Below are 23,014 nucleotides of genomic sequence, written 5' to 3' on the forward strand. Positions count from 1 at the left end.
GGTCATATTATTCGAATTAATGTTTGTAAATATATCCACTAGTAGATTATTATTGTCATTATTCTGGATACAAAACAGAAACAGGTCTGGTTGTTTACTCATATTACTTACGATTCAGTTTTATTTTTAGTTTCTTCCATGGACACCCTATAATGTTTAATCACGATAATCTCATCAGAAAGTTAATTATTTAATAAATATTTTTTTCATAATTTAAAATCTATTTATGATTTAAGTGGTTTATTTATTTTCCTAGAGAATGGAAAACCGTGAAACAGAGACGCTAGGATTGATGTAACGTTGAAATCTGTGTACATGTATATATAATTGCGTGATTCGATACTTATTTGGTTTTAGTTTTAATATGTACAAAGTCTTTTGACCTTTGCACAGTGTTTGATGTTACGCTATGGAAAATTAAGGTTTATTACAAAGAGCTATGGATTTTCACGAACACTTTCCGGTTTTAATCATATATTATTTCACAATCAATTCCATCGCGTGAAAGGCTTTCATACTTAATGGTCTAATGCGATTGTAACAAACGCTTTAATTTATTTTCGGAATATAACACACAGAAAATATTTAAAAGATGACGTTGTTTCAAACAATATTTTTTTTCAAATGCAAATTATATATAAAACTTTCTAAATAAAGTTAATAGCTGAAGGTTAACTATAATTTCATAGTATTTGATTCTACTATTATTGACAACTTACTGTCACGTCAAATTTAATTAAACCCGCAAATTCGATTTTACTTTTCCTTTATCCAGGTGTCTGTTAGTTTTCTAATAGGTAAAGAGGGGAATGGCCCATAGCACCTTTCTATTTTTTAATATAATTTGCGATTTCAAAGCTTAAAAGTTTAATTTAATCCAAAATAGTATTTTTAATTTAATTGTATCCAACTTTGTCTAATATATCATCAATTCCCTTTGGTTTTCAAACTAAACCAAAGGGCAGAACGGTTAGCGCTTTCACCTCGCAGAAAAAAGAGCCATGTTCGGTCAGAGCTCGTGGTGAAATATTGGTACAGATCCATCTGTATAGAGCCAAACTGCGAATGTGTAAACCGCATCGCGGCTTAAAATTGATCTGTAACATCAATACTATAACTCGAGTTATTTTTTATCACCCATGTCTTTTCTCCAGCTACTGCACTTTGACAGGGGCTGTCTGGCTCTCACTCTATTGCTGGTCTTCGTCTAAACTAAAACTATGTTCACACGTTAACGCAAGAACACGGTTTGAATCGGTTTAAATTAATTTAGCCCGGTTCACACAACTCCTTCGAAAATTCTTGAAAGAATTTTAATCGATATCAAGGCAAAGTGTGAGCGCGGCTAAAGACTGAGGGATTTTGATAAGTTCGTAATGCTTTTAGGAATTAATTCACCAAATAAACCTCAGTATGATTTCCTTATTTATTTTTTTTATTAAACCTTTCTTCTACAGTAAAAAAAAATGAACTTCTTCTCAATATTTATTTATTTTCCAACCATATAGTTTTCGAAAACAAGTATATGATCAGCGCGAAACTACGTTTCAATCGTAGAGAATTAGCAGAATAGAAATATGAATATATATCATGAAATTTCTGATATCAGCCATGATTTATCTGATATATCACCATAATAACGTATATTTCCCCACTCTTTCTTAATTCCGAAACGTATTTTAAAAAATCAGCTCTGAAGGTGGATAGATATTTCTATAACAATTCGAAAAACCTTTTTGAAGTATAGTAATGTGCGTATCATTAATTATTCTTGAAGTAAATGCACCGCCTCTTACGATAAAGTGTTATCAAAATTGGATGCCAAAAACGGGCACACCACTTCTTAATAATTGGTACTCCGATGACAGCACACGAGACTGCATATGAGTACATCCTTTATTAATACTATGTTATTAATCAGTTAATAATAGTCAGTTCAGTTTCAGTTCAGTTTATTATTATTATATAATTACAATAGTAAGTTTAGCATAGTGGTAAGAGGCTAAGTCAGTTAGTGACTTGTGCGCCTCAGCAACAAACAAATCGATTTAAACATTCGGTTAGAAATTTACAATATCATTAACCATAAATATTTAAACAACAAAAGATAAGATTAAAATATATAAATATAATAGAGTTAATTTGAATTTTCCGCAATAGAAGATTCTTTTTTAATTCCCGATTTGAAATAAATAAAATTATTAGAGTTTTGTAAATGACGATCCAGATAATTAGAAAGTTGGGCCCCATAATAAAAAATAGAAGTGAGTTTTTGGGACGTTTTGCAAATAGGTGTCTTAGGGTAACTAGTAATAATTTCGGGTAACAGAGATATAAAAAAAATTATGAAGATAAAACAAGGACCAGGGATGTTGTTAAGCTCTTTAAAGACGACAATAAGACAGTTAAATTCAAACATTTGGTAGATCGACATAATTTTATTGAGATGAAAGATTTCTTTGGTGTGAGCGAGGTCAGGTAAGTTAAAGTATAGGATTTGGCTGAGGACGGACCACGGTCTGAAAGCTCCCACTATTAAAAGAATAAAATACGCCATGAAGTAGCAGTGTTTTCTCATTAATATTCTAAAGACCGATCTAATAGCCCTTTTTTGGAGCTTATGAATTCGGGTGTATTCTCGTGACGTCATCATCGCTGTAGTGGAAGGCTAGTGTCATCTTACTGTCCCCCATGACTATCTACCTCAGTGCAATGGCCGCTATCTTCTCGTGAATACCACCTATACGTTTTGTCTGAAGGTCAGATTAATCTAGTCAAAACTGCTGAATTTTACATCCATTAGAAGTTTTCAACTCCTAACAATTCATGCTAATAATTCTACAGGACTTCTTATCATTTTAATTCAACTCACAATAGTGCTATTTTAACCATCAAAAATTATATTGACATTGAGCTGCCATTAAATAATTTTAATATTTTTTTTTAGTTTATAGCCGATGGAAATGTTTTGTCCTAAATTTAACTGAATGGACAATTGATTGGAAAATATCTGAGACGATATCAACCACTTTCCCAACTCAACAACATTGGTGAGCACTGGATTGAGAATTGAATATTGTAAGAAGAAATTTAAAGCTTATGTTCTGGGTTGAGCTGATTTGTCCCTCAGTTTAACAGTAATAGTAAGTGTAGGTAGTTGTTGGCTGGCGTGACATAAAGGTCTTCCTACGCAACGTAACCTGGCCACCTGGTATAATCGATTAAAAAGTAATTATGAAATCTTTGTCGCAAAAGCCTCTGGTACGACCCTCGAATGATGATTGTTGAAGGTTAGTGGGCCTTTGAGAAAAAAACCGTAACATAGCCGGTGATCGCCTGAAAAAGAGTGTTACGAAAAATGTAACGAAAGCGAACTTTCACTACAAAGTATAACAAAGTAGGGTTTAGAATATTTGCATACCCATAAACATAGGTACCTGAATTTAGCAAGTTATCATTATTATTTTAAGCACGCTATTAGGTACTAATTCAATGTTATATTATCGATCTGTTTATATTTTTAATTCGTTGTGCAATAAACAAATGGGCTTAGTTGTAATAAGAGATAATAATATTAAATTACAGCTAGGCTACTTCCCAAGGCACCAACTTAAGCCTAAGTCATCAAGCGACTTTTATGGCTATTAATTCAGGATGCAGGGTAACAATGCGTAGGAGGGTGGGGGCAGGTCCTTCATGCCACGCGAGCCAACAGCTCCTTACACTAACTGTTACCGTTAACCTCCACAAATGCTTATGGAAGGGAAAACCGAAGAGCACGGGGAAACAACCTTTAAACAGTAGGTAAAGAACTTGCACCGCAGAAGGAATTGTTCCGAGTTTTCACCCAGTGCCTCTTGCGCGAGGTGAAAGTGCTCACCACCTGATGTTTATGTATATTTATTAAGGTTACGTTTTATCGACAAACTATGTAGCGTGTTTCTAAAAGAAATGTCGCGTGTAACGACAATGAAAACATTAGCGAGGAAATCAGTAGCGCGAGCAAAAATACAAAAACATTTCCAGTTATTTAGTACACAGTTCGGACTTCATTCAAAATTCGTTTCGATGTTCAAATAAAGAAAAACGTTTAAATTAGGTTCACAATTCGCTGGTCCAAAACCACACATTAAACAATTTCATTTTTTTAAAACCCAAGGCACATTTATTTGAAATTTACAAAGTAGGACAACGGTCCTAGGTGATAAGGATTTCAGAAATATATACAGATAAAAATTTACTTTTAAAAGCTGCCGTACAACTGGAGACGTTTCTTTAATGTTTCTTTAAATTATAGATATATTTATTGCTTAATCATTAGCCAACTTGTCATGAATACGTTCGACACTTTGAGGAGCTTTACCATTTTCATCAGGTAAGCTGAACTGCCTTGACTGCGAGGTGTACAGCATTTGAAATAAAAACAATAAAAACAGCCGTTTTTGATTCAGTTGGACCGGGTACCTGTTTGTAGCAAAAACAGGATGCATTAAAAATATAATTATATTAGGGAGACAGTTGTCCCAACACGGTTTCAAAGAGGCAAGGAAATTATTTAGTATCTATGTTTCTCAGTTTTCTTTGGCTCCTGAACATTACCACATTTTTCAAGCTGAAGACCTAACTTAACTAGTATAGCTTGAAAATAACATAAAATTACCCTAATCTAACCAAAATCAGTGAAATATATTTGATTCTTAAATTTAACTGACATAAAAAAAGAAAACAGAAAACATTGGAAATTGTTGCTATGCTAAGACCCTACAAGTTATCCCATCTATAGTGGCATGAAATATAATATTCTAATAACTGCAAAAACTGAAGAACATTTGTGCATTTATTCAAGCATTTGTTTTTGTTCTGGAGACATTGATTGGGGCGAAAGGAAGCCGAAAGTTTGCGCATGTGATGAAACGTTCACTCGTCCGACGAATGAAGGTTAAATAACATTTTATTAATTAATTCGTGATTAAAATTGGTAGTTAACTGCATTCTAATTTATTTAAGTTAACTTTAGGAGTATCGTATTAATTCGTAGTTAAACACTCTTTTCCATTTAATTGAGTTATTTTAAATAGGTTTAACTTTAACAAACCAAATCAAATTGAACGTGTTGAGGCGGAGCTTAGTCACTCTACTAGAAAAAGGGTTGCACCTTAGACCAAGAAACACAGGGACGTCTCGCTCATAGCTTACCCAACGCTGTATTTTTCGGCGGGGCTTTGTTGCGGCTGCGGTAGGGAGAGGGGGGGTTAGGTGATACAGATAGTCAATAGGCGCCATCCATGAGAGATAAAAATAACGTTTTTTAAAGAACTTGAAAAAAAATAATCAGCTAAGAGTTACATATTTTTAAATTATTTTATATTTTTTTTAATAATTTAGGGACACAAATATTAAAAAAACATACCAGAAATTTCGTTTTTTGGAGCCACGCTGTTGCAGGCCCCGTGCTGACAGATTGTAGGGCTGTGCTCGCGACTCAAATAGCCAATAAAAATTGACTCACCTTCGCTACTAGCGACACAGCGCGAGATAAATAGGAAATATGCAGCCGCAACGAAGCTTCGGCGCGAAATATCTATCGTGCGACGTCCCTGTGTTTCTTGGTCTAAGGTTGCACACGTAAAACGAACCGGCTTACTTGGATTCTGTTAGGTTTTTTAACGAAGTGTACAATATTTCTATATAAATTATTGTTCGGTTAAATAGAAAACTAACAAGTTGTTAAAGGTATAGAATTAATTATATTGATTTCATAAATTAAAATTTTAAATAAATCAATTTAAACTACTGATAATGATTTTCCAAAATTGTAGGAAACCCTCTGGATGTTTTTGTAGAAGTGATGATAGTTGACTTGTACGATATCAGCGAAGAAAGAATGGTGAGTGCCACCAATAAATGTAATTTGGGTACTATAATTTACGTTAAAAAATGTAAAACAAAGTGCTGAGATTGTAGTTTTTTTATTTACTTTTGTCATGAAATATTTAAGGTTATATAAAGGTTATTATTAATTTCTGTGACCAGCAATTCGGGATGCAAATATATTTCGTGCTTCTGTGGAGGGATTCCATGATGAATGTCAGCAATTTGAACATTGATAGACCTCACACCATCCCCGAGTTCATCACGAAATGCCTCTGGATGCCAGACATAATATTCTATAACTGCAAAGAAACATTTCTTCTACAATCCACTATTCCCAATTCGGTTTTTAAATTATTACCAGATGGAAGCTTATACCACTACGCACGGTAACCATTTTATTGCACTAAACTTAAAAGTAGCATTTAGTTAAATCTATGATACATCTACTTGACCGAGCGATTATGTGTTACATAGCTCGATTTCATTTTCATGGTGGACGTGGTGAGATATTTTAAACAACTGGTACGAAAAATACTAAACTTTGATCTTAGACACACCACAAGGAAAAGCTTATTGCCTAAGTAAAATAAAATATTTGCTTAAGAATTAACCTAAACACTGCACAGCAATTAAAGGAATATCAATGCTATTTCGGAGAAAACCCCATATGTATAAAGTAAAATTTGAGGTGCTCTGTTAATTTGCCATTGATTGTACACAATTTTACGAATGCTCATATTCCGTTCGAAAAAACACCGTCGAATTGATAATGCTGTATTTGCTGCCATTTGTAAAGCCCACATTTGTATCCGCAAATGTAGGCTTTGTCCATAACAGTCTTTCCCTTTACTTCAGAGAGTACTCTCGTTGTTTTGGGCCACCGCTGCTGGGGAAGGTAGGGATGACTCATCCTCGCTCGCGTCGTCCACCTTCGGAATTCTCCGAAAGTGGCGACCTCTGACCCGAAGGGTTAAGAACGGGGTAAAGTTACCGGTGACGCTTACTATTGCACCACAGTGAGTCCGCAAATATTTCTTGGCGGGCTTTCTTATCCAGCCAATTAGGCTGGAGACCGGGAGCGTCATCCGAGGGGCCCGCTATATAAGGGACGTCGGGACAATGGAATAACTCTCTTGGTTACGGACTCCGACTTAACCAGTCAAATCTTCTCTCTTCTCTCTTCTAGAGAAAGTTTAGTTGTCATGATTTGTTATCGTTGGTAAATATATATATATATTATTAATATAGATTATTTTATAGTTTAACTCTCGTACATGGTTTAAATATAAGCCGACAATTTCCAAGTTTCACACATTTCAAACCTAAAAAGTATTTCAAAATATTTTCAAATAAGCTCGTAATATTAAAATAAATTTTATATTTACGCAATACATATTATTACGGTTATTTTTCCAGACACATCTTCTAAACAGATATTTATATTCTTAAAATTTAATTTAAGGGATTGACTACACCTCTCTTGAGTGAATGAAAAATATAATAATTGAAAGGAGCGGTTTTCAAAAGAACAAAATATTAATTGCCGCATTCATCAGCTATCATTTGCGCATAAAATTTCCTCTTAATTTAAAAATACAATTCATGTTTTGTAGATCATAATTGAACCAATTTTTGTTATTCGTAATTAACCAAAATTATATGGGGATATTAGACGGCTCCAGTGAGGAATACAGCAAAAGTAGAGACATAACCGGCTGCCATGAGGAAGTTTCAAATAGGATTCAGTACCGCCCGCGCAGTCATGTGGTCAGCAATTTCCCACAAGGTCCAGAACATTATTGCAGATTGCGAGACACCGAAAAATAGATTTGGGACAAGCTCCTGGAGATTTTGAACAAAAGTCGTCGAACAGGCATCGAAAGCTTCTCGCACAGCTTATGCGAGACACAAAATCTCCCGATGTCGACATGGCCACCCATCTCGCATTCTCGCTCTGTTACGTTCTCTGTGGATGATATTTGATAAGAGAGAGAAGAATAATTCCTTTGATGACTGTATCCTCATCGCATGCATCTTTGAATCCTGGCCAAATGACGAATACCGAGAATTGGGAATGCTTTGGGATATATTGCCCGAGGAAAGCAAACTGTTTGCTGAGCTTGTACGACTTCTGATCGGCCGTACATCGACCGAGGCTCTCTGGTATTTTGATTCCGGCGCTTTACAGCATGTCACGATTCACGAATGACGCTTCGAAGTTCATCAGCTTTAGAAAATTCGATAGTCTGGCCAGCTACGCTGCAAGTTGGAAATAAAACGCAGATGATTGCTCGAATAGTGACAAATACCTGGAAAAGTCTTCGATATCGTACATCGTCGCTCTACACATAGACACCCTTAAAAATGCTATGTTCGTCAAACTGTTCGAGATAGAAAACCAATAATTTAAGTTAAAAATCAGCTCAGACTAAATATGCGAAAACGTCAGCCCGTCGCAATATAAGGTCTGAGTTAAAAAAAGTGCGGCCTAGATAAACATTTGCGAAGTACTTTATTGTTTGAATATGACACCTATTGGTGTGGCTTCGAACTCGACAGTGAATTATGTGAATATAAATTTCAAACTTGTGACTATCAACTAATGCACATTTTTTATGGGTTTATATTTACTCCTTTTTAAAAAGGATAATACCCATTGTATAATACCAGGGGGTAAGCACGTAAGCAAAAACGCAACGGGTGCCTTAGGCGGCTGTCACTTCTCCTCCCGCTGAGGGGGAGTTACGCGCGTGGCTAGTGATAGTTTCGAATGGGTAGGTAATAAGCCCAAAAATAATTTTTTTTCTGCTTCGTGGGTGCGTGCTTGCAACAGCCTACTTCCAGGGGGTAGTAGGTCAAACTTTGAAGCCCTCTAGCGCTCTTTAAACGCGACAAAAACCTGCATACTTCTCAGGTCATCCCCTACACCCACCAAAAATTTCTGTACTGACTATTGAATCACCATGTATATAAGTTGATAAAGTAACTTTGTTAGTTATAGTAGTAGTATAGTTTCAGTCTTTCAGATGGTTGTTCATACCAGCGAAAACACATGTTTTAAATTCGAAAATAACTAGCTAATGTTTAATGTTTATAATAGTTATTTTTATCTCCTGATATAATAATGCATATATATTTTCACACAAAGTAAGCGTTATTTACATTTTTGAAAGCATTTCAATTTTTAATGGGCCTTGGCTGTATCACTCGGCGATTTCCAAAGACTAAGAGGAATTCGCCGATAGTTATTAGTCTTTAGTCACATAATAATTTACGTTGTCAATGGCGAAACAGACCATTATTAAAAAAATGCATTAGGTAAATAGGTAGTGTCATACTTATGTTTTTTTATGTTACTTATGGTTAAAGTAAAAATATTAAAAATTGGTTGGCATTGGCAAGAGGGGGCCCCAAATTGTAGTGCCTACGTGGGAAAAAATCCTGGCGGCGCCACTGTACGTAAAGTACTTGGCCAATAACGTTTTTTACCACAGAAGTACGATGCAACGCAACCAAAATCTGGAGTTTTTGGCTACATCAATCTCATGTGGTCTTTATGAACTAGTCCGAGTTTACAAAATAATTTGTTGGCCGGGAAAAATCGAAGTGATGATATCGAGGTTGAGGAACCTTCTATAAAAGAGGCAGAATACCGACGATGACGAAACGGACTCTCAAGATGACCAGACAGACAATTCAGACGCAGAACTGAATAGCAAAGACGTGGCATCTATACCCGTCAACATACCAAACGACGTGGACTCCATACCCGTCCGTGCACCCAGAAACGTGGCATCCAGACCAGTTGAAACACCATCTTAAGTTAGCGGTCTTGTCCTCGGAGATCGGTCTACGCTTAAGAAGACATCTTGCATTACGTGTCCTCCAGGATATTAACCTTTTCTGGTTTGTGACAACTTGCCAAAGTCCGCAAAAGATGCACTATCAACGACTGATTCCGAACAATGGCAGAAGCCAAAGAAGGCAAACAATTATCCATGGAGAAACATAACGTTTACGAGATGGTTCCTCCACCAAATGGTCGAAAGTTCCTCGAGAACAGTTGGGTTTTCCGGATAAAAACCATTGAAAATGGTACAAACATCAAGCACAAAGTGAGACTTGTGGCAGGGGATTTACCCAAATAGAAGGCGTTGACTATGAAGAGACTTACGCTACAGTCACCCGTTTTGAAACTCTGATAATTTTCCTGAGCAACGTGGTCCAGCAGAAACATAATCTGAGGTAATTTGACATGAAGACTGTCTTTCTCTACGGACGTCTGGAGGAAGAAATATACATGCGACATCCCGAAGGATTCGATGAAGGTAGCGGTCAAGTTCTGAAGAGTCTTTATAATTAAAAGATTTTAAAGGGGTGTTTTGTTTATTTAATTTTTTAAATAAAAAGTGCGAAATAACTAGAAAAAAACATTATATTTGTAGAAACTTTCAGCTTGTTCTTAGTCCTTGAACATTATTTGATGCAGTCCTGCAGAACCACAAGTCAAATTGGCATACTTATTTTTTTTTTTTTACAATTGAAGGTTTTTAAAATTTTAAAAATGTAATTTACTAAAAATGTTTACTAAAAAAGCAAACATTTATTTTAAAGCAGTCAAAGGTACTCAGATTTCTTTAATTTTGAGGAGTCTTTTCAAGCAAAGGATCTCTAATAAATTAACCAAATAAAAACCATTTTTACTATAACCCTCCCTAGCTTTGTCTAAACCGTTAGGGTGGTGGAAACGAAGGACGAGAATAAGTAAACACTCTCCCTTCCCAATCTGCGTTCAAAGACAAAAGCCGAGTAACACTCTTAGGGTGGGGGTCTAACGTGCTGCGTAGAATTTGAGATACATTGAATTATACGTAATTTTGGCTGGAGATTGTCGCACATTCGGTAGTTTTCCATATGGTACAGGTCGTTCTCGTTGCCAATTTAGTCGAGGCGATTTCGGTCACTGGGCTTAGCGCGGTCCCACAACAGTATTACCCTCACAAGTGTCTGTTGTTGGTGAATAAGGACGTCTCTCCGCTCGCTAGAGGAGACGATCACTTTCGCGACGTTATGAACCGCCTTGACCTCACACGCGACGGCTACGTTGTCGACTATCGGAATTCTCCGAAAGTGGCGACCTCTGACCGGAAGGTTTAGGACCACAGTGAGTCCGCTAACATTCCTTGGAGACCGGTAGCGTCATCTGAGGGGCCCACTATATCAGGGACGTCTAAATTATCAACTGGACTTTTTAGGTTCCAGGTTGCAACCCGTACGTTTCTAAATCTTCCCTCTTCTAGAATTTGTTTTATTACTTTGCCTTATGCCACCTCAAAGCTGGTAAATGTATATTATTATAAATATGTCTCTCGTACATGGTTTAAACATAAAGCGACAATTTTCAGGCGGCACAGACTATAACCTAGTTTGCGACGCAAAAACGGAAAATACGAGATTCTGAGACAAGTACAGGGAGTTGGTGTTGTATGGGTTTGAATTGCGCACTTTGCACCCGTACTTTGAAGCGCACTCAACAGGAGCGCCGCTTTCATAAAGAAGTCCGTACGCTTTCAGATATTAAAAGAGACACGCATTATGTCTCGTTACTATTTATTAACGAGTTGAAATCAGAGAAAACGTGCTGCCACATTAATAGATATAAACGAGGAAATTCTATTCGTAGGTCCCACTTAAGGTTATTTAAGCAATTATTTCCCAAGAAAAACATATGTATTACACTTTTTATTACTGTAGATATAAATGACCTTTTAAAAAATAACATTTTAAATACGTCTGGTTTTTCACTTAATACTTGTTTACGACCACTGTGGCATGGGTTGGGTGTAGGCGCTCTTTCCGGTGATCTGGGCCTGTGGCACCTTGAAGAGGTAGGGGCGGGTGTTGACAATAGGGGTCAAGGTGTGGAGGGTGTGGGGCACCTTGTAGACGATAGGCTTGTGCTGGACGACGGGTCTGGGCACGTAGAAGATGGGTTGAGGCAGCTTGAAGAGGACGTCCTTCTGTTGGAAGATGGGCTGGGGGGCTTCCACGACGGGGCTGGGCAGGTTCAAATACAAGTCCTTGTTCTGAATGGAGTTCCCTGGCAGGCTGATGTGGGCGTGGGGGATGTCCACCACTTCCTGTCCTCCCTTGGGCAGGTTGACCAGCGGGCCGTTGACGGACAAGGCCGGGGCGGGGTATTCCAAGGTCTCCGATCCCAAAGAAGCCGAGACTCCGACGACACCGGATGGCGCCACTTCCACTGGGAGGGGCTCGCGAATCTCCAAGGAAGACCCCGTGAACAGAGTCTCACCAGTGTAGCTTCCGGATGATTTCTGGGCTACACACTTGGAAACAGAATAGGGTATGTCGTTACCAGGAGATCATATACATGTAGTACGTTAATTTTTAAATGGTACTCACCATTGTGACCAAAGCCAAGAGAGCAACGAATCTCAACATTTTGTGGTTTAGTTGGTGGATCGTAGATGAGGAATCTTGGAAGGAACTCCGGTTTGTGATTCCTTCTTAGTGTTCGCGACTCCTTTTATAGCAATATCCCAAAATCCGACGAGTGCGATGAAACATCCCATTTCTCAATAAATATCTCCCAAAACTCTTAAAATTCAAGTTCTGAATTTTGATACTGAAAATTTAGAGATTCATTTTGTACTCCGATATCAATAAGAATTTTCTTTCAAAATCGAAAAGAATGATTTCGTACATCAAGCTATTTTTATATATTTGGTAGATTATCCTTATCATTCGGGGAGCTATCTGAAATATTTAAAACCACGAGCAACTTAATTAAGGATTTCAGCTAAGGATATTAACAAGAAAAAGCTAATGAATTAGGATTAATTGTAAAACATTGGTATTAGGACCGTTGAATTTATCGGTCCTATTACCAAGGTTTCACTTCATTCAGGTAACGATAGTGGCTTGGTTATGACGAATTCAAAAGTACTTGTTAGTTAAGTGTTTTTAAAAATAACTAACTTACAAGTGAAGCGAGTGCACCGCCGGGGCCAGTAGATTTTGATAAGGTCAAGCAAGTCCTTAGGGTCCCTATTTAAAATTTTTGGTGGGGTTAATAGGGTACTATATTGCATTTTCTAAAGCTAGCAAAATGGAGTGTTTCATCCTTCAACATTCAGTTTAATTAAATTTGTTTTTGAAATATCCAGTAAACATTTGCAATAACCTCTGGGACTGATTTCAATTATCAAGGTATGCCATGGACTACCGTACTTTCTTTCTAGCGCCGTCAATGAGCTTGCGACAATAATTCTAAATATCACATTCAGATTCAATAATACATCGTAGAAACGTCATTTTTATTTTGGGACGCTTTAGCCAAAAAGGCTGGTGTCAGTGGTTTATCGGCCACCGTTAACTGACATTTTCAACACAATAGTGACCCCTCGCGGAGAGTTCTCAGTAATTGATAATAGGTTTTTGTTCGAGGTCCCCGCTCTTAATATCACATCATGTCCAACTACTCATTAACTAAAATTATTGTCAGAAGAAATAATCTTCCCCTTCCAAAAGAAGCAATTGATATTCTTCAGGAACCAGATTTTCAAAATATAAATTCCATGTTTAATGAAGCGTGTGATAATGAGGAATCTAAGCACAAAGAATTACTTTCAGATTTGGATAACTTAAATTTGTACCACGAATTGGAAACTTAAAATTTTTAAAATTCCCAAAAATAACGATTAAAATATTGGCGAACAATGTTAAAAGTTGTGCATTCAATCTTCGGTCTCTTACATAGGGTATTTTTCTTAATGAAACGAAAGAAATAATCATTTTGAGCAAATTCAAGTTTTTAAAAAGTGTATTTTTTCAAGCCCAAAAATCGGCCATATCTATGCTAGATTTGGGCTCTATAATGTTTATTTAGTTTTTAACATTTTGAACATCAATAATTTCCAAACCGACAATTGTCGTAAAGGTTTTCCACCGTTATGCATTACATGACATCTTGTCGGCCCATAGTATTTAAACTAAATATCTAGCAACTATAAAAATTGAGGTGTTTTAAGACTCAGGCAGGGCCGTAGCCAGCAAAAAGTTTGGCCGTGGCGTGTAAGAATTTATCGCCCCCCAATATAATAGAATAATATTATATCAAAATTATATTTTGGTGCCCCTAGACCCCAACTCAACAGTGGCGCCTGTGACGCCCCCCCCCCCCGCCCCTGCCAAGCTATACGGTTCTGATCTCCGACGTATAAAGGTTTGTGATAGTTCATTAGATATATTCTTTAAATCATTACACACGTCATTGTAGTACGCAATGATTTAATAAAACGTATATTTACTTATATTTTAAGATGTAATGAAGATATTATATAAATGATAACAACATCTTTAAAAAACTTATTAATTTCACATTATATATTTGGTTTATAATACATAAGTAATTTTATAATTTTAATTGAATATTCAAACATATTTTCCTAATTATAATAATTATGTCCTTGAGCCGCTTCCTGATTACTTGACTTTTGACAGACACCCAAATTTAAAAATAAGAAACCCCAAAAATGTGACTCTCTCTCTCTCCAAGCCGTTTCGGAAAATCTGCAAAAACTCGTTCCTTGAATGCGCCCTCCTTAGCCGCGGCCCTAGGAATGATATTTTCAACTCTCGCCATCTATAGGAGGTAGAATCAACTAAGGCCAAATAAGTATATATTTTCTAAATGTTAAATGACAAAACTTTACATGGGCCGGGACTAGTGGCGTAGTCCCGCAATCTTAAGCGTCATAAGGTGGACGGCCTTATGAAATTATTTAATTTTCATGGACGTTACGTCGCGGGGTGGGGTTAGTCGAAAGGTCAATTATTATCTCGCTGAGCGTCTTATTTTACAATTTTAGATAAATATATGAACTTTTTTAAAGAAATAAAATATGATAATTACTAAAGCTATTGGTTTATTTTGAGGAACCTACGCCAATAAAAAAAATATTTTAAAAAGTTAATCATAACGGACAGATAATTACATTCAGTTCAATTGTGAGTGATTTCGCTGCGCGAGGAAGTTTACCAAATAACATAATCTGGCCAAAAACCTGAAGGTTAAAATTCACAAGGTTCTCTGCCCAACACTACGTCCTAATGTCTCAGCCCATGAACGTTGTGAAATCAAACCATGGACAAGGTCTTAAAATTTCCGCCAGTGGCGTAGCCAGAAATACGTCAAGGAGGGGGTCGAAGTATGTGAATGTTAAGAGGAGGTAGTGAAATTGGTGAAAATTTAGTACAGTTAAAGATAGATCCAAGGTGAGGGTTTTAGACACGGAAACCCCCTTGTCTACGCCACTGCTGATTTGACAACGAATACTGCCGGGAAATTTAAGACCTTGCCCATGGTTTGATTTCACTACGTTCATGGGCTGATACATTAGGACGTAGTGTTGGGCAGAGGACCTTGCGAATTTTAACCTTAAGGTTTTTGGCCAGATTTCATATATTTTTGTAGTTCCAGAACTATTAACCACTCTGCCACCCCACCGTAACAATTCCCATAAGAAACTACAAACAATCATCCCGACCCTTTGGGAAATTGGGACCTAGAAATCTCTAATACTTAATTGGCACTTCTAAACGCGAGAGAATTTTCTTTGCGTCTTGGAAATCTGATCCTAAAACTTACACATCCCAAAGTAAATAATTTTGAGACAATAGAGTTTAATCTAACCCCCCATCGTAAACAAACGTGTGGGGGAAAATTGTATGATTTTATATTTTAAAAGTACGCTAACCATTTTACAATTTCTTACCTGGCACGCCTATTGAATATTCAATTTATTCAGCTAAATAAATAAAGTGGGAGTTATGACAAGCTTTTCTTATTGTATGAGAATGTATATTAAATAAAAAATCCTAAATACAATTTTAAATTGAAACGTGACGAAGCGTTCTATAGTTTAGGTCTAAATCGTGGCCTAATAGATTTGAAGATATAGCGGAGACACGAAACCACGGAAACAAACTAGTTCTGTTTGGACGCAATTAAACAATTTGATAAACTATTGTGGTGGGGCTAAAGATTTTCCTCATCAACTCGACGACGGTTCGGCACTGAGACTTATACTTTAGAATGTCACAATGGTAAAGCAAGTGGAAGGTGGTCACCAATTTTTATGCAAATCGGAAAAGTGGGTTTTGCTCTAGAGCGGTCTGCAAGAAGAAGAAAGAAGAAGATGAAAGTTTTTTTTTCATTTTGGCTATCTTTGAACTACGTCTCATTATTAGCATAACAGCCCTAGATTTATAATTTTTGTATGTTAGTCGTATGCGCCTGGTCTTTCCAATGGTATATTTCTTGTCTCACTACTCTGAGTGGTTGAGGAGATACAAGGGGCTGAAATCGGCCCTTAGTTGCTTCGGGATAATACTAGCTCGGTCTCGAAAAGCTAGTCACTTTCCCGGACCTTGCTATGGGGACTACCGTCCCCTCTGATATATATGAAATAATATTTAGTATCGCGAACAGTTCCGGATATATTTCAGAAGTAATGAAAGATGTTGAAGTCATATCTGATATTTAAGGTGTAACAATTTCTTTGAAAGGAATTTTGTGCAATATAAACAAACTCGTCGTATAAAGTATAAAAATAATGAAATAATTCATACGAAGTATTAAAGAATACAAATTATCTGCACTCGAGAACGGTTAGCTTGGAAATTTTAACTCAATGTTCAGGGCCTGATTTCCAACTAAGCGCGCCTAATTCCAAATACCTGACATGCTTATTAATCTAATTCAATTTTATTTTTATTTTACTCGACTTTGGACTTTCGCCTCTTTGCTTGCCTTATCTAATTTTCCGGCTGGTCTCGGCTTTCAATTTTTTTTCACGACTTACACCCCTTTGCTTCCCTTATCTGGCTCTCCATTTTTTTTCTCGACTTCCACCCCTTTGCTTCCCTTATCTGGCTCTCCATTTTTTTTTCTAGACTTCCACCCCTTTGCTTCCCTTATCTGGCTTTCCATTTTTTTTCTCGACTTCCACCCCTTTGCTTCCCTTATCTGGCTCTCCATTTTTTTCTCGACTTCCACCCCTTTGCTTCCCTTATCTGGCTCTCCATTTTTTTCTCGACTTCCACCCCTTTGCTTCCCTTATTTATTTTACGGATCAATTTGTTTTGAAAAATGTCGCGTGGTCGCGCCGTTAGTTGTTTTAAAACTCTCTTGAGTTCCTTGCGCCCGTCCCGACCTTTAAATTTTTTTGAACGGGTTAGTGTGAAATTCGTAGATGAGGTTTAGTTGGGATTGTTAAGTAGTTCAGGACTTTTTGCTACGTGTGTTGCGTTTTTGCTACAACGTTTACCTTTCTTACGTACAAATCAGATCTAATTCATTAAAACTAGGATCCCGGTTGAAGCCTGGTATTAAAGATTGTTAGTTCAAAAATTTAAAACTAATTCTATATTATATATTAGCCTGGTTCTTGAATAAAGTAATCTTGATTAGTTAAGAAATCATTTTTGCTGGTGTACATTAAAGATGAAAAAATTTCAGTCACAAAGAAACGCTCCTCTGAAAAGAATTCATCAAAAGCTTATGTTGTATAAAAAGATATAACCTGACCTGTAAGGCCTTGTCATTTTTATATTGTGAAATCATGGATTTATTACCATCAGGATGTTAGTCCAACTGTATATCTCTGGACTCGCCGGAAATAGATACGAATCGACATATTTTAATAAATATTTTGCGGTGGGAAATTTGTCGGAAATTGCCGGTTATTAGATCACGGTTTCAATTTCAGCTAGCTAAAGTTTCCTCTAAGTCATGTTGAGTTATCTTTGAAACTAAATAAGTAATTATTTAGGGTATTATGTTTGTTATTTATTTTAAAGTATATTATTCTTATTTCTTTCCCAACAAACACAAGTGGTCCCTGGGACGTCCAAGGAATGTCTCAGTGTCCATTATACGTCCGAGCTCAAATGGATATCCGTAAGATGTCGTTGGGACGTGACCAAAATAATATAATTTTAGATTATTCTCCAAACTACATCCCATACATCGGTTAACAATTTGGACGGCTCATGGATGTCCGTTTTAGTACTAAAATATTTCTAAATAAAAAAAAACCTAGCCGTACCACCCTGTATACAGGGCGTTTGAATTTGATCGATTAAAGTATTTTTAAAATTCAGGATAATTTCATTTTGTAATTAATATTATAAAATAACTGTGTTTAAAAATTAGCTAAATGATTACCCAAAAGAATTTCGTTGGAAATCGTGAGATCCATGATTAATAAATGTGTATGTCTGTAATTATTTTTCCTTTAGCTCTTTACACCCATTGATGTATTAATTTTCATGTCATTAGATAGCGCAACGGTAACTTAATTTTCCGATTGTAGCTCACATTCACACGCTCTATAGGATAAAATATTTTCATTAAGTTATGACATCCACTGCTAATTCCTTTAATCGGGTGATCAAAATCTTTATAAGTCCGTCTTACTCACTGACGTAAAATTAACTGTCATTCGTACAATAAAAATCATCTCCATATAATATATATATATATATATATATTTAAAATGCCACTGACTTCAATCAATTCCTAAACTTGGAGTAAAAAAGTCTTGTTTTAACTTTGATATTCCCAATTCAAAGTTTCATAGTTTTTAAATAGAAACGATATATTTCGCCACAAGAAAATTGGAGAGGAACCCAAATTATCAAAGAAACGAAGAGTCTTTTTATTTATTACTATCGCGATTTTGTTATCTGGTTTGTGTCAAGCAGGTAAAAATATGAATTCCTATAAAGCCAACAAACATATCGAATCTATGAGCCATCACCGCTGTTTCAAGACCAAGCCAAGAACCATCCTGCAAGTAGAATAAAACGGACCGTACAAGAGAGTTACGCTCAGGTACTTCCTCTTGCACCTTTGCTATTTCCAAGCAGGCTGTTGCAATGACGCCTCTCCTGTCTGTTCGCCGCTGCCCACAAAACAAGTGAAGCTGCACGTCTTAATTGAAGAAAGGGTTCATTTGAGATGAAAGTTACGAAGGGTCACAGGGAGTTTGTGAACCACACCGCTTGCTAGCGTCAACATTACTGCTATTTCTTCATGTCATAAGAATTCTTAATATACAGGGTGTCCACTAAAAAATGAACCAGGGCGAATATTTCAAAATCTGTTTTAGGTACGTTTTGGAAATTTTCAAGTCGTATACAACTAAAGACCCTCAATCCTAATGATGATGTGTAGCAAATTTCAGTACTCTAACACGAGTATCTTTAGAGTTATCAGCTCCCGAACCTCGCTTTCGACACGTTATCAATTTAACCACCTTATTGTTTTTGAGCTAGCATTTCTCGACTTCCTATTGGTCAAATCCGATCAGGTCAAAGCCATTTGTATTTAAAATGTCATGTGGAACACGTTTCTAATTGGAACCAACTTTCTAACCCTTACGGTTCTCGAGTTAGTTTTTGGATGACCTTGAAGACATGGTTCAAGGTCATCGACATTTTCGCAGTAGGTTTCCTCCTACATCTTGTATACGATTTGAAAATTTCCAAATCTTACCTAAAACAGATTTTGAGATATTCGCCCTGGTTCATTAAACAGTGGACACCCTGTATGTTAAACTTTACAAAAACAAGATAATTTAAAAAAACGTTTTTTTAATGCCATAAAAGTTACGATTATCTTAACAAACATATTTGGTGTATTTTTGTAAGGAAAAAGATATATTTCAGAAACATAACAAACATTTCGCTTTCAATGTGGAAGATAATAAATCTATTGTAGAAAATCTCCAAAACTGTATTAATAGGTATATGATAGGAATTTGCCAATAAAATAGTTTAAAACTGCTTTAACGAGTATTGCAAAAAATAATACGTGTTTCTGCCCGAGAAATAATATTATGGGATGACCTACTTTACTTACAATGCCTTTTACAAGTCTCATCTAAAAATTTTAAAAATACCAAACAAGTAAAATTTGGTTAAAAAGTTTCATTCCTTTGAACATGTTTTTGATTTATTTATGAACATTTATACCTTGCTTCTTTCTAGATTGTTGAGAGGTAGAAATTTCACAAGCAAGAAAGTATCCATACAGACGATATCCTCCTTCATATAAGAATAACGCTAGATGAAGGAGTCTTTTAAATACAGAAAGGTTATCGACGACATCCTAGAGATAGATTGATTCGTGGATGCCGAAATTATTAATGATTGATCATTTCACCTATTGAAAAGCTTTTAAGATTGAGTCGAAATATTATCATTGCAACCTTTAATTTATCAAAATTGTAAAAACGCTTTTATCCTCAGATAGTAAAAACACCATTTCAATTATCTTTAAGAAAAGGTCGAACACAAATACAACCACAATCAATCGAGTGGACTTCGATAAATCTCCCAAAGAAGCCTCTCACTAAACAATAAGAGCCGTAATCAGCTTAAAACCTACCATTAGTTTGATTCAAAACAATCACAAACCGAATGAAAACTATATCAATATAAAGCGCAATTTAACGCTTTCATAGCAAACAACGAGCCGATACACAAAGTCATTCCATTATTAAGAAGCTCAAATAGTTACCAAACTCAAATAGTATTTAAACAAAAAAAAGTGGTAGAGTTGTAAATAAAAAAATTAAAATATTTTTCTTTATGTGGTGCTTAAAACAAGTTGTCTAAAGTAAATTTGGAGGATAAAATATCGATTGTATATATATATCACAGATTAGTTATATTGGACAGACGAACTCGGTTACGATATCAATCATATCATGATATAATGTTTTACACTTATTGCAAATATATCATCATCGACTCATTTATATATTTACTAATATTTTACTTTAACTATAATTGGGTAATTCTTGAAACACACAAAAACTTTATAATTATTAAATCTAACTTTTAAAGGATAAAATAACTAGTAAAAAGTTGCTACGTACCAGACCGAGCGAATGCAATGGGGAATAACCTTTAAGGACTAAGTAGATGTAAGCGTATGAGGTGAGCAAAGCTATTTATGTTATATGTTTCTCTACCTAAAATCCTTCTTTGTAAAACCACGACAGTTAACTAGGTACAGAGATTTGAAGTCAAAATATTGTCAACCTGAATAGTCAACTTTGCTCGGCTCATAATGTCAGAACGATTATTTTTAGTAAAATTCATAACAGTCACCGCTGCAGTACGGTAATTTTAATTTTCTCAGCAAACTTAAAACATATTAAAAACGGTTGATTCTTCATAGTAACAGGACAACGTTTGAAGGTCAGCAAAGTGATGAATTTTATTAAAAAGACTAGTTGGCAACTAGTTGCATAAATTTTTTTAAATTTAAATACAACTTGGAGGGCGCTCATATAACAACATGTAATTAATAATACCCGATCTACCTTTTTTAAACATGTTACGTAACTTCCCAGTCTGAAAGAGGGGTTTTTCGTTACTATATTGAAATAAAAATCGGTAATACACTTTTCAAAATTAAACATTGTTGTCGAATGCTGCTTGGGGCATTAAAATACGTAAAATGACATAGTAATTCATTTTTCTAACTCCAACTAACTGTAAAGCCTGGTTCACACGGGTAGTGTTTTCCTGGTTTTCTATATTTTCTAGTTTTACCGCCTTTTCCCGTTGTTCTGGCGCACGGGAAAACGACTGTACACACGGACAAAATTTTACGGATTTTTCCGCCGTCAGCGCTGCCGGTAAACGAGAAAACGGAGAAAAAAATGTTGAAATATCTCTACTTTATTTTCCCGGTTTTTGAAGCTCTTTGAGTTCGACTAATCAGCGAGCGTTTCGCAGTCACGTGATATAAGGAGCGATTTCGAAAGTCTTTAAAAGTAGGCTTAAGAATTTTTGCGTCTACCACGTGACGGCAGCGCTCGCTGTGATAAAATCCGGCAAATTTTGTCCGTGTGTACAGTCATGCTCCTGCGCGCCAGAACCACGGGAAAAGGCGGTAAAACTAGAAAATATAGAAAACCAGGAAAACACTGCCCGTGTGAACCAGGCTTTAAGATTGACGAATTATTGTTGGATATTTTTATATTAAAATACGCTTGAACCCAAAAAATAAGCTGCGTATGTAATCCATTTTCAAATCTTTACCTTTTTTATGACAGTTTATCTAACCATCTTAAATTTTCAATTATGAGCAAATCTGAGTTACGCGTGAAAAACAAAAACGCAATTTAACATAATGTTGTTGACTCGTTGTCGGTTCACATTATAAAGAGTCAATTCAGTTAATAGCTCTAAAAGCCAATAGAAGAAAAGCGTTCTTGATTTCTTAATACCTGTTTAAAATAACGTTTAATTTAAAATTAAATAGAATCATTAAACGTTGAAAAAAATAATAAAATTTAATTTGTAAATATTTAATTTAATCAAATGTGTTTCAAAGCCATTGTATAAATCGCGTTACAAGAAAATCATGGTCGAAATATTGCCAAAAATTAATCGTTCAATAAAAAAACATCTAGGTTTCAAGTTCTATAGTATGAAAATTTAAGTCAGTTTACATTTTAGAACTGGCGCAATATGTTACTAAATAAAATTAGAGAAGATATCCTCGAGAGTGTTTCAAGTTAAGGAATGCCTATTTAATCCTATTAATATAAAAGAATATATCAGAATATTTCGCCTATCCATTTTGTGTGAAGGATTTGTAAACGGGAAAAGTATTTTTTGGCTAATGGCTCCCGGCCTTATGCTAAACGATTTTTCGTGTTCAATGACTATGGATAATTTCTTTATCAGTTTGATCTGACAGGGTTGTGATTCCTCTGGAAGTGCGTTATAGTGTCGCGGCGAGAGCTAAAAACATATAAAGAGGTGAAGAAAACCCCCGTAGAGCGGTTATTTATACGGTGATCTGAAATGAAGGTTATTTATTTTCAGTTCCATTCATGCTATCGAAATTGGATGTTTTCGTGGAAATTGTTGATATTCTGGGCTGTAATGTCGGCTTTCATTTTAATATACGAACTCGGTAAAGAAATATTTTACATTTACGAAAACGGACTTGGGGGCAACGGTATGGTAGGCAGCCAAGTGAATTTAGGGCCCATCATCTCAGCATTATGTTTCACGGGGACACTTTTCT

This window comes from Leiobunum rupestre, chromosome 3 (assembly GCF_980474605.1).
Source record: "Leiobunum rupestre chromosome 3, qqLeiRupe1.1.hap1, whole genome shotgun sequence".
In the NCBI taxonomy this organism is placed as follows: Eukaryota; Metazoa; Arthropoda; class Arachnida; order Opiliones; family Sclerosomatidae; genus Leiobunum; species Leiobunum rupestre.